This window comes from Dermacentor andersoni, chromosome 11 (assembly GCF_023375885.2).
Source record: "Dermacentor andersoni chromosome 11, qqDerAnde1_hic_scaffold, whole genome shotgun sequence".
Lineage (NCBI taxonomy): Eukaryota > Metazoa > Arthropoda > Arachnida > Ixodida > Ixodidae > Dermacentor > Dermacentor andersoni.
The window spans coordinates 10450703-10461323 of NC_092824.1; the positions used below are offsets into that span (position 1 = coordinate 10450703).

Sequence of the window (10621 nt, forward strand, 5' to 3'; positions counted from 1 at the left end):
AACCTGCTATGGTCTCAGTAGAGACTGGCAGTATTGTAAATAAATAAATAAATATTTTGTTGTGTTGCATATTTTTGTTCACTTGCATTGGAACCTTGTTTTGTATTTTGCAATTTGCTTTGTTGCATTACATTTCGATGTTACTAGTTTGCTTGTACTTTCATTGTAATAACTAAACCCCCCTTACTCAATGCCCTTTGGGCCTGTAAGGTATTTTAAATAAATACATAATCATTCTCGGAAATAAAAGTCTTGAAGCAATCTCATGCCAATAATTAAAAAGTGAGCAGTTCCGATCATTTCAAGTTAACCAAGTGCAACACATAGTGCAAAGAAAGTTAAGGCACCGAAACTGCAATTTCTATCATGAAGAAATTTTTTAATTATTAAATAAAAAATGTCAATGTGTTGTATATGTGTATACAGTAGATCCAGTACGAGCTACATTTTACAGTGCAGTTGTTAAATATGTGCTTGCTGTAAATGATACTTGATCTCTGAAACACCCCACCCAGCACTTGTATCAAAGAGTAATGAGGACAGCCATTCTTTTATGAAAAAGATGCATTTTTATTGCACAACCAGAAATTACATTCAACAATGTATATATGCATCTCAGTATGTCTATTCTTAAACAGTAATTACTCTACTTTTCGGGTGACATGGTAAAAACTGCAATACACAATGCAACCAAAAGAAAAAGGCTTAGTCTTCCACACCAAAAACAAAATTGCTCAACACCAGTGAGAAGCAACCACCAATAGTATTATAGTTGAAAGGCTCACACTAGCATGTTGCTCAGAGAGGAGAAAAAATAGACTAATGTAAGTGCATGTTGAAGATTTCACCTTTTAAATTTTTTCAATTTGTCAGACTTGGCTGCAAAATTGGTTCAGCTTCACAGTAGTACCAACTGCAATTACTAATTGAACCAAGGTGATCAGTGATTTGCAAGTCTGTAACCTTATATCTTAATTTATAATGCATGTACTGCTGCCTTGCTTGTGCTCTCAACTATGTGCACAGGCAGCATTTTCAGCCAGCTACGTACCCAGCCACTCGCCGAACAAGCTGACTGGACAGGTGGTCTAGCCTGCAAGATAAAAATGTGACACGTTGCACAGGTCAGCCAAGAAACCAACTAGCCCACCTTGCACCTGAAAATTGCTTTGCTTAGGCACTGAAACGAAATGGCTTAATTTTCCCATTTTTCCCCTCGAAGAATTATTTACACAGTCTAAGGGTACTTTTGTCCTCGTCACAGTCAATAGAACAGCTTTCATTGTCTTGACATTTGTCGCTGCTCACAACCTCCCCTTTGCTAAGTGATACACTCCGAGAAAAGTGGCCCTCGTAATTACTAGTTTTATGGTACATGAGTATCCACAAAAAGCTTGAGGGGCCCGGAAACACTTTCTATGAAAACTGAAATATGCATTGCAGCGAGCGCATTGCCCTTCCCAAAGGCTTGCCAGAAATAATTTTTCAGATTGGTCGAATATTTTCGGAGATACGAAAAGGATTCTGCATAGTTGTCACCTCTTTGGTTAACAGTGACAATATTCAACCGAGCCATACAGAATTCATCCGATACATGCTCACTGTCAATGTGGCCATCTTTTCTACAAAGCTTCACAGAGGCCGCATACAGTAGTGTATCGGAAATGATTATTCTTCTGAATCAGAACAATTGAAATATAAGCTTTCACCATCACAAAACCCACTGTGATTGTACCAAAGCACAGGTTGCCACCTTACTTGTTCATTTTGCACCCACGATGTCATCAAGTTACGGACATGATAGTGTCGAACAACCATGCCTGGCAGCGCCAATGAGAAAAGCAATGTTGAACAGCGAAACATTGCTCTTCGGAGCTCTACAGGCTGGAAGAACTGAAGCATTTTGACTCCGTGAAGTTCAAAATATAGAAAACAAAGAAGATGCTGGAATCTTCTTCGCTCCCAGATTGGCTACATGAGCACTAATTTACCAAGAGATAGTCAGAAACACTTGTACTTGTTCAAGACGTCTTTACATATAGGGTGCGTTCAGATAAGGACCGACTTTGGGAGGTCCTTATGTCTCTTCTCCGGTTCTGAATTGCCCTTAAGAGTTTTTTTGTTGTTTCACAATATCTGTCAGTGTTTATTGCTGTCTCAGCAGGCAGAAAGTTGACCAACAGTACCCTTTTCCAGTCCCACAACACAGTTGCCATGACTTTATCGGCAGACTGTGTTAGAATTTTTGTGGCTGGGGCAAAGAGGGATGCCGCAACTCGTGGGACTGTTTAGTCTCAGGTGTAAAGTGGAATGCCATGGTACCCATCTTGGACACACCTTTTGATATTGCAACGTTTCCATTAAAATCCTGTGGATGGTGCTTTGGGAAGCCTCCGGAACCAAAATGCAGAGAGTACCCAGAGTGACCCTCCGATCTTCACGCATGACCTCAATCTTCACGCATGACCTCAATCTTCGCGACTGTTTCTTTGGAAACTGACGCCCTACCGCTCCTTTCTTTGTCGTGAATTTCAGTACAGCTGGCTGTAAACTCTCTACACCACTTGCAAACGTTCTTGACATCCATGCACAATTGGTCATACACTTCCATCAATTATCTATGAATTTCAACCTGCTTACACCTTTTGCATTAAAAAATTTAATAACTGCGCGAACTTCACACTTGGCAGTAGCGTTCAACGGGAGCTTCATTTTCAATGGCTGCCAAACCAAGACTGAGCATCCGAGCAAAGCGCACACAGGCTTATTTGAGAGTGGAGGAAGCGCCACTCACAACAGTGTGGCCAACACTGTATTAACAGTTTCTTTATGTCCCCCAAAAATAGGAGAACTTTCATTTGGAATTTTCCTCGTATGTAGAATAACAAAATCGAAATTACATTCATATTGTATTCCAAGCTCGCTGTTTTTCTGTTAGTAAGGAAAAGCGACTAATATCGCACCTTTTTTGCCTCTTCTAAGCCACGAAATGACATGAGCTTGAGTTTTCAGTAGGTGGTGTGCAAATATAAAAATGTTTGAATATGATTACTTACAATCGAATATCAAATGATATGCACATGCATTTATTAGCAAGTTGGTTTAACATGTTGGAACACTGCAATTACATTGTCATTGGTACAAAAATAAACTAGTAAGGTATACTAAAAGATTGTTATCTCTTGAAAATTGAATAATTTCCACTGGTTGTCTGTTCTCACCAACCTGTGCCCTGTTATACTGCATGAATTTCCTGGAAACTCAGGGGCATTTGACCCTGTACCTGCCGAAACTCATCGAATTTGCTGACAAGCAATAAGCTCAGGATTGCAACCTGCAAAAGAGTGCACCCTCGCTGTTTACAAATCTGTGTCCTTTGCCAGAGAGAGGTTAGCTTCCCTGCACAGCTTAGAAGTCCAGCGGCTAAGCATGTTTTACAAATGAAATTTTGCCAGCTGCATAAAATCGCGAAATTCAGCACAAAATCACGCACTTGCTTACATTGGTTAAAACCAAACGTTATGAAGCGTGTTTACTCCTGCACCGAAAGAAATATATTCAATTTATTTCAAATATTCCTATCCAATAGAATATTCAAAAATTCTCGAGTACCTATTGTCGAGTCGAGTATGATTAAAAATATTCAATATTTTTTAATATTTGCACACCCTTAGTTTTCAGGGCTCCTGTATCAATATTTCACCTACCATATGTTAAGGTAGCAAGCACACAAGAGAGCGCAAAGCCAGCTGGTGAAGGCTGGTCTGGGAAACTACTACTGGCACTACTCTCTAAAATGCTTCGTTTATATGACCGGTGCACCAGCCAGTGGGAAATCGCAACGACACCGCTGCTGTAGAGGAGTAATGTGTGTGTGATCAGTTAATGACAGTTACAAAAGAGGCCCAGAATATTTTTTTTGTTAACATATTTGTATTAGGCAGAAAAACCTATCCACACATTGTAACCGAGACTACTTTCCCCACATACGTCTTCGTTTCACACAGAAAAAATCTTGAATAAGATGAAGTGCAAAAATGTCACATCCATGTTTCAGAATGTTCTAACTTAAAAAGCGAGTGGTATAGAGAATACAGTTTTGTACACATTGAAAAGTCATCTATACAACCTCTCTCACAGAATTAAGGTAAGTTGAGTTTAATCGTAGCACGGCATGAACAAAAATGCTAACTTTCCACTTTCACATACAAGAAAAAATTGGTGGCTTATTCGGCATTTTGAAATGATGGCTTAAACTTCAAAGAATTCATGCAGGAACTCCACAGGTGTTGTCCAGTATGCATAATCATTGTGCCACTTGCTCATCTCCATGCAACCCAGTACCACTATCAATCTTCTCAAACTTGATCCGGCCGGTCTATATAAATGCTTATCAACCCTTATAAGTCATTATCAATCTTATCGCAATTGATTGGGTCCTTATTAACACTTATCTGTCCTTATGGGGACACAATCCAACTGCTATCAACTACTATCAACCTTACTAGTATTGCTCTGATCATTATAAACCCTTTTTAGCACTTCATCCACCCACACTGAACCAGTAGCAACCGTGACAAGACCAATACTACCCCTCATCACTCCTTATATCAATTCATTGACTCCTTGTGTATCTGTGCTGCGAGATGCGAAGCACACGAGCCCTTGGAGATCAGTGGCATTTCGGTCGGTGAAGGGAACCCTCAATGCAAGGCGCATCCCGTGACCACTGAAATGCATTGATGATGTGGCGTGTTTGGCATTACATTTTCCCAAAGTCTGAGTTTTCATGATATGCACAACGCTCCAAGATGGCTCTACGTGTGGTCCTAGAGATGGCTTTTATTCCACCATCATCAAATCTTTCAACAAAGCCTTCACAGAAACTGTTCTTGACATTTGTTTTGTACTGCCGGTACAACATTCATATGGTTCAGCTATATTCAGCAAGCGTGGGTATTTAGCCCAGTGCATAAGAAACTCAGTTTTGGAGTGTGGGGTGTTAGGTTCAAAATTCAATTTTGCTAACGTTTTTCTTTTCGAATTTATTTTGTTTTACACATTAATTTCTTTATAGCGATTCATCTTACATGACGGATGGATGGGTTTCCTGGTTAGGTATGCCTAGAACTGCTTACGTATGGAAAATCTTTTGCTCTATTCGTAATGTGCTACATTACTTACAAAAGAGTATTTACCATTTTCTTTATCGCTAGGAACTGGATGGTAAATGTAAAAAAAAATCATAAGTCAGAATATCAACTATTTTTGTCTTCAGAAAATAAAAATAATTTCCGATTTCTGTAAAATTACTTGACGTTCATCTCTTGTGATCAGTGTCCTGCAAAATTATGTTGCTATGTTTTGTTATTGATAAAAATATGCAACATATATACTAAGGTACTCACTTCACTGTTCAACGATGGGGGTTGTTATCAAGGTCAACAGCATACTTATTCCAATTTTGTTTCCAAGAAAACAAATTTCACAATAGCTGGAGTTGGTGGCAATCATGCACAGGCAGCCAGAATCATTATTGTGATAAAGGGCCGTTTCGAAGCTATGACGAGGCTAATAGAGATTGACTAATTTATCATTCAAAAAATAAATTATGGGTTTTTACGTGCCAAAACCACTTTCTGATCATGAGGCACGCCGTAGTGGAGGACTCCGGAAATTTTGACCACCTGGGGTTCTTTAACATGCACCTAAATGGGCGTTTTCGCATTTCGCCCCCATCGAAATGCGGCCACCGTGGCCGGGATTAGATCCCGCGACCTCATGCTCAGCAGCCCAACACCATAGCCACTGAGCAACCACGGCGGGTTTATCATTCAAAGCTTGGGTTGAGAGGTCTGTGTCTGATGAAGTTATACAAAAGTGGAAGAACCGCAGCTTTAGGTTTACAGCTTCGGAATGTAATTATTTGCGTTATTTGTGCCCAGTAAGTAACCATTCAGAGAAGTAAGTACTAATGCAAACCGAACATTTTTTTTTCAATCTGTGCATGCACACTGCACAACTTATAAGGAATTTCCTTGGTCAGGTCGCACAACGTAATGTTCTTTCACATACTGAATTCACCTTAATTCAATAGATCTATAGTGAAATGTTTAATGTGTAGAAAACTACTCTCTATACCATGCGCTCTTCCAGTTGCAAAATTTTGCGGCCTGATAATGCGATTTTCGCACTTTTTTACAATTGAGATTTCTTCTGTGACAAAGTAGCCTCTGTCCTATTCTGTGGGATGGTTTTCGTGCCTAAAATAAATATTTGGAACTGCTTCTACAATCTGTCCTTATCTAAACACACCCAGCTGACTCCTCCACTGCAGTTGCGTCACTTCCCACTACGCATATACACTGGTCATGTAAATGGGATGAATTTCAGATATCAAGCTTAATTAAGAGAGCAGTGGCAGTAGTACTTTACCCAGACTAGCCTTATGCTTGTGTCATACAGACACCCACAAACTTCTTTACGATAAGAGAGTTCGACCTCAAGGAACTTGCGATTGTGTCACGGCCTATAAAAGAAGCCGCGAGAGGTGCATTCAGTACAAGAATGTAACTAACTGCTAATTATGCTTGTAGCTATTACAATGAACGCTCCTTCCACAAAAATATTATTCAATATATTTGATGCATGAAAGATACACCTCGTTAAAAAACAAAATGCGCTCGCTAAACAGCAGTGCTGACAGCCACACTAGCCACCCTGTGCTTATCGACATTTTTCTTTGCGGTCTAGTGAGTAGGCTCTGCGTTCTGCAACCCAAACTGCTGCAAACTGTACTAAAACGCAACATTTCATGTAATGGTCACCTTGTGAGCTTTCTTACTTTGTCTACCCCTGCATGACTAGCACGACAAAGGCTGCATTTACATTTACCCAACGCAAGTGGGCAGTAAAAAATTGGGCTGACTGAGCCCCACGTGACCGCGCTTACATGAACTCTCTTCTGACAAGTCCAGACAACGATGGCACACAATGTCGAGCTGAGGCACCAACGCGTCCTAACTGAGCTTCTGGTTCGTTTCTGTCTGCAACAGCTCTATTCCGTGGGTCTTATTGCTACGATGAGGTTGGGCTGCACAGTGCTTGTTTTGGCCTCATCCTGATGCTATTCCCACTGCTGGCACCTAAATCGCGACATCACAGTGTTCCTGCACAAGTCTTGGCACTGGCGGGCCCGACCCTTCTACGTGTGCATACACGCTGCAAACAAGTTGGGCAGCCCAACTCAACGCTTGTTCAGTCCAACCGGCTAATGTTTACGTGAACTTGACAGGTACTGTATTTACTCAAATCTAGGCTGAGTCCCTAAAGTCCAAAGCCAACAAAAAAATATATATATTACCTCGAATGTAGGCCGAACAAGAAAAGTGAGGACAGCGTTCACAAAATGCAAACAGCATTTATTGAATCTGAACGTGCAGAGCTCATTCGACGTCATCATCGCTGCTAGACTCGTCGCTATGTTCCTTGTCACTGTCACCTTCAAACAGTGCACTATCTTCGGTACCGTCAAGCACATTAGATATGCTGCACTTTCTAAAATGCAGCACACGATCAAAGTACCTGGGATGTCGTCCCATGCTGCAGCTACCCAGCCCGCAAGCTGCGATTGTGATGCAAGTTTGATGCGACCCGTTGCCGTTAGCATGTGGGCTTCATCAGTCAACCAGTCCGTGTAATATTTCCGCAGACGATCCTTCAAAGGTTTGTTGATGCAGACATCACGTGGCTGCGACTGGCCCATCATGCCGCCCGGTATGACAGCGAGCATGACATTTCTTGGGAAAGTTTCTCGAGCAGGCAGTGTCTTCCTTTTAAATATCATATAAGGAGGGAGTTTATGTCCATCAGCTCTGCAGCACAGCATCACAGTTGCGTGCTGCTTCCCGTAGCCCGCAGAGTGCACCTTCACCTCCTTGGCACCCTTTTCATTCACGGTGTACGGCACTGGCATATCAAAATACACAGCCGTCTGGTCGGCGTTGTCGATTTGCCCAAGGTTGTAGCCTGCTGCTTCTCTCTTTCGCAGCACATAGCGCTGAAAAGCTATCAGCTTTTCTTCGAAATCGCTTGGCAGCTTCTGGGTGATTGAAGTGCGACGTCGGAGGCTGAAGCCGAAGCACTTCATGAATTTCTGAAGCCAGCCCCGGCTGGCTTTGAAATCATTTCGCGTTAGGCCTCGCTCCCTCGAAAGTTCCCTAGCTTTCGCTTGGAGCACTTCTGTTGTCACTGGAAGGGCAGCTGCTCTCTGCGTCCGAACAAAGTCGGCCAAAACTGTCTCCACTTCGTGGCGACGGCCTTTCTCTGGTCCGCTAAATACCATCCTTGTTGCGGCGCACGCAAGAAGCTGCTGTTGTCCCTTTCAACGACGGACGTTTTTCTTGTCGACGCTGAAGTGCTGCCCGGCTTGAAGGTTCGACGATGCCTCTGCGGCTATCACAACTTTTCCGCTTTAAAACGACTGTAGTGGCATCTCCTGCTTGGTGCCATCGTGATAACACCACGGCCGACACGACACAGGTCAAAATGGCGACCTCGCTTGTGTACGGTTGGCTACTGGCACGGCTAGTAGCGGCTGCGATACTGACTTTTCTAGATGGCGCTAGCTATGCACCATATTTAGTAGTTTCAATGAAAAACTGGCACGTTTTTTTTAAATCCTCGAAGCTAAGCCGACCCTAGGTTTGGAATATGATTATTTGAAAAAAACTATCGGCCTAGATTCGAACAAATACGGTATATTCCAGCCCGACAAGCTGGCTCAACCTGATTCTGTCGGGTTCATGCAAACACCCTGAAAGACGAGAAAAACACTGTGCCAAGCGGCCTAGGTCAAGGGTATTGTGCAGCAGCAAGTACAACTGCTGCTGAACTGTGCTTGAGCTTTTATTTAATTCAATACAAACGTTCTAAACACACACAACAATAAAGTTTAATGCAAACCATCTCAATTTTACAACAACCAGTATGGGCACGAGAGTGCTCCATTTAGCCGTCGAGGGGTGTCACCAATCTCCTTTGACCAAAAGCTCCATTAAGTTCCCTTAGCGGAAGGGTGACTGTGTGCCACCAAGTGCATCTCCCTCGAGATAAAGACGGCAATGTTAAAAGAAGTTTGTGGGTGCTTATGTCACAGGGGTATTAAACAGCTCGCTGTGCCCGCTCTCCCATGCTTGCTACCTTAACGTACCGTAAGTAAAATGTGGATACCAGAGCCCCGAAAACCCAAGTTTGTCATTTCGTGAGTCGGAAGAGGCAAGAACTGCAGAATCTAGGCCACTATTCTTTAGTAACAGAAAAACAGCGAGTTCGGAATGCAATGTGAATGTAACTTTGATGTTATTATTACAACTACACACATCATAGGGCTCTAAAAAATAGGACCAATCTTTCTGCCTAAAATAATGCTGAATGTTCTTGCAGCACTAGATTTATGACTCCTGTGAGGGTGTACTGTAAAATTTTACTGTAAAGTACGGCAACTTAAAGAAAAAAAGATTGTGGGTGGCATAAATCTAAGTTTTTTGGGGCCAGTAGTTCCAATAGTTTAATATTACGAAAAATATGTTTGGCAGTGTACAAAGTTTTATTTTTGAAGTGATTGGTCTTCAAGCTTGCAAAATCTGAAAGTCGCAAGAATGCTCTTCTCCGCGATTAGACTTTCTCCAAATTCGCGCTGAATTTCTTAACACAAAGGTTGATTGATTCTTTTCTATAGAGGCACTAGAGCACATGCCCACTTCATACAAAATTTTTCGCTGAGAAAGAATAGTCGGCACTCCCCCAAGTGTGTCCTCATCTGAACACGCCTACGCCGTTATTTCTCACTTCCTAGTGGAATTCTTCATTTTCTTCTTTTTTTTTTTTAACTGATGCTTACAGCTTGCCTGTCTTCTCTTCTCGATGTTGCCTTACATCAAAGTCAAGAGCCGCAGCAGGCGAAAAGACACTCTTTCTTCCCTGCGCTCGGGGATAACACGTAACCTTTTTCGTCGTGTTCCTCTTGGTACATTGCTCTCAACACCATGTTACGTACTGACAACAAGAAAAGAAAAAGAGAGCGATCAAGTAAGTTGCTAGCATTAGCCTATGATTCAACTCTGAAACAAGGGCGCTCGTACGAGAGACGCTTAGTCAAATGTGATGCACGCCAACAGAAACATCACGGGACTCCTAAATGCTACCGCAATATAAGCAATCATCGCAAAAAAACTTCATTTACCTTTCCTGGAACAAAAACCACGGTGAATTGTCATGCGAGTCGCGCAGAGTGCTGGTGCTACTGGGGGACGCCATGTTTGAAACACTAAAGCCCCTTGATAATTTGAAAGTAGCGACACTCTCCTCCTCACGGCGCTTTCCTCCTCGATTCTCCTCGCCCGCCGACTGCGCACGGCACGCTATTCCTCCTGGGCTCCCGTGGACGGGCCGCAGGATTCTATGGAGGCGTGTTATTTTGGGCCAGTTGCGCGCCCCAGTGGGGTTGAAAATTCTGAGAAATGCAAATAACAGCATCGATAATGCTGGAGGCAACGTTTATGAGGAAGTTGGTTTTTTCTTGAAGCCGTATGAACGGGGTATACCGATGTAAAGGGAGCTT

General features: G+C 42.4%; 1 long non-coding RNA gene across 1 annotated transcript; it reads right to left on the reverse strand.

Moving 5' to 3' along the window:
• Positions 1 to 546: 546 nt before the first annotated feature.
• LOC140214287 (uncharacterized) lies at positions 547 to 10327 on the reverse strand. The gene is made up of 2 exons (XR_011891272.1): positions 10244 to 10327; positions 547 to 1093 (listed from the first exon to the last, which is right to left on the reverse strand). It is a non-coding gene; the product is annotated as an uncharacterized lncRNA (long non-coding RNA).
• Between the last annotated feature and the right edge of the window lie 294 nt (positions 10328 to 10621).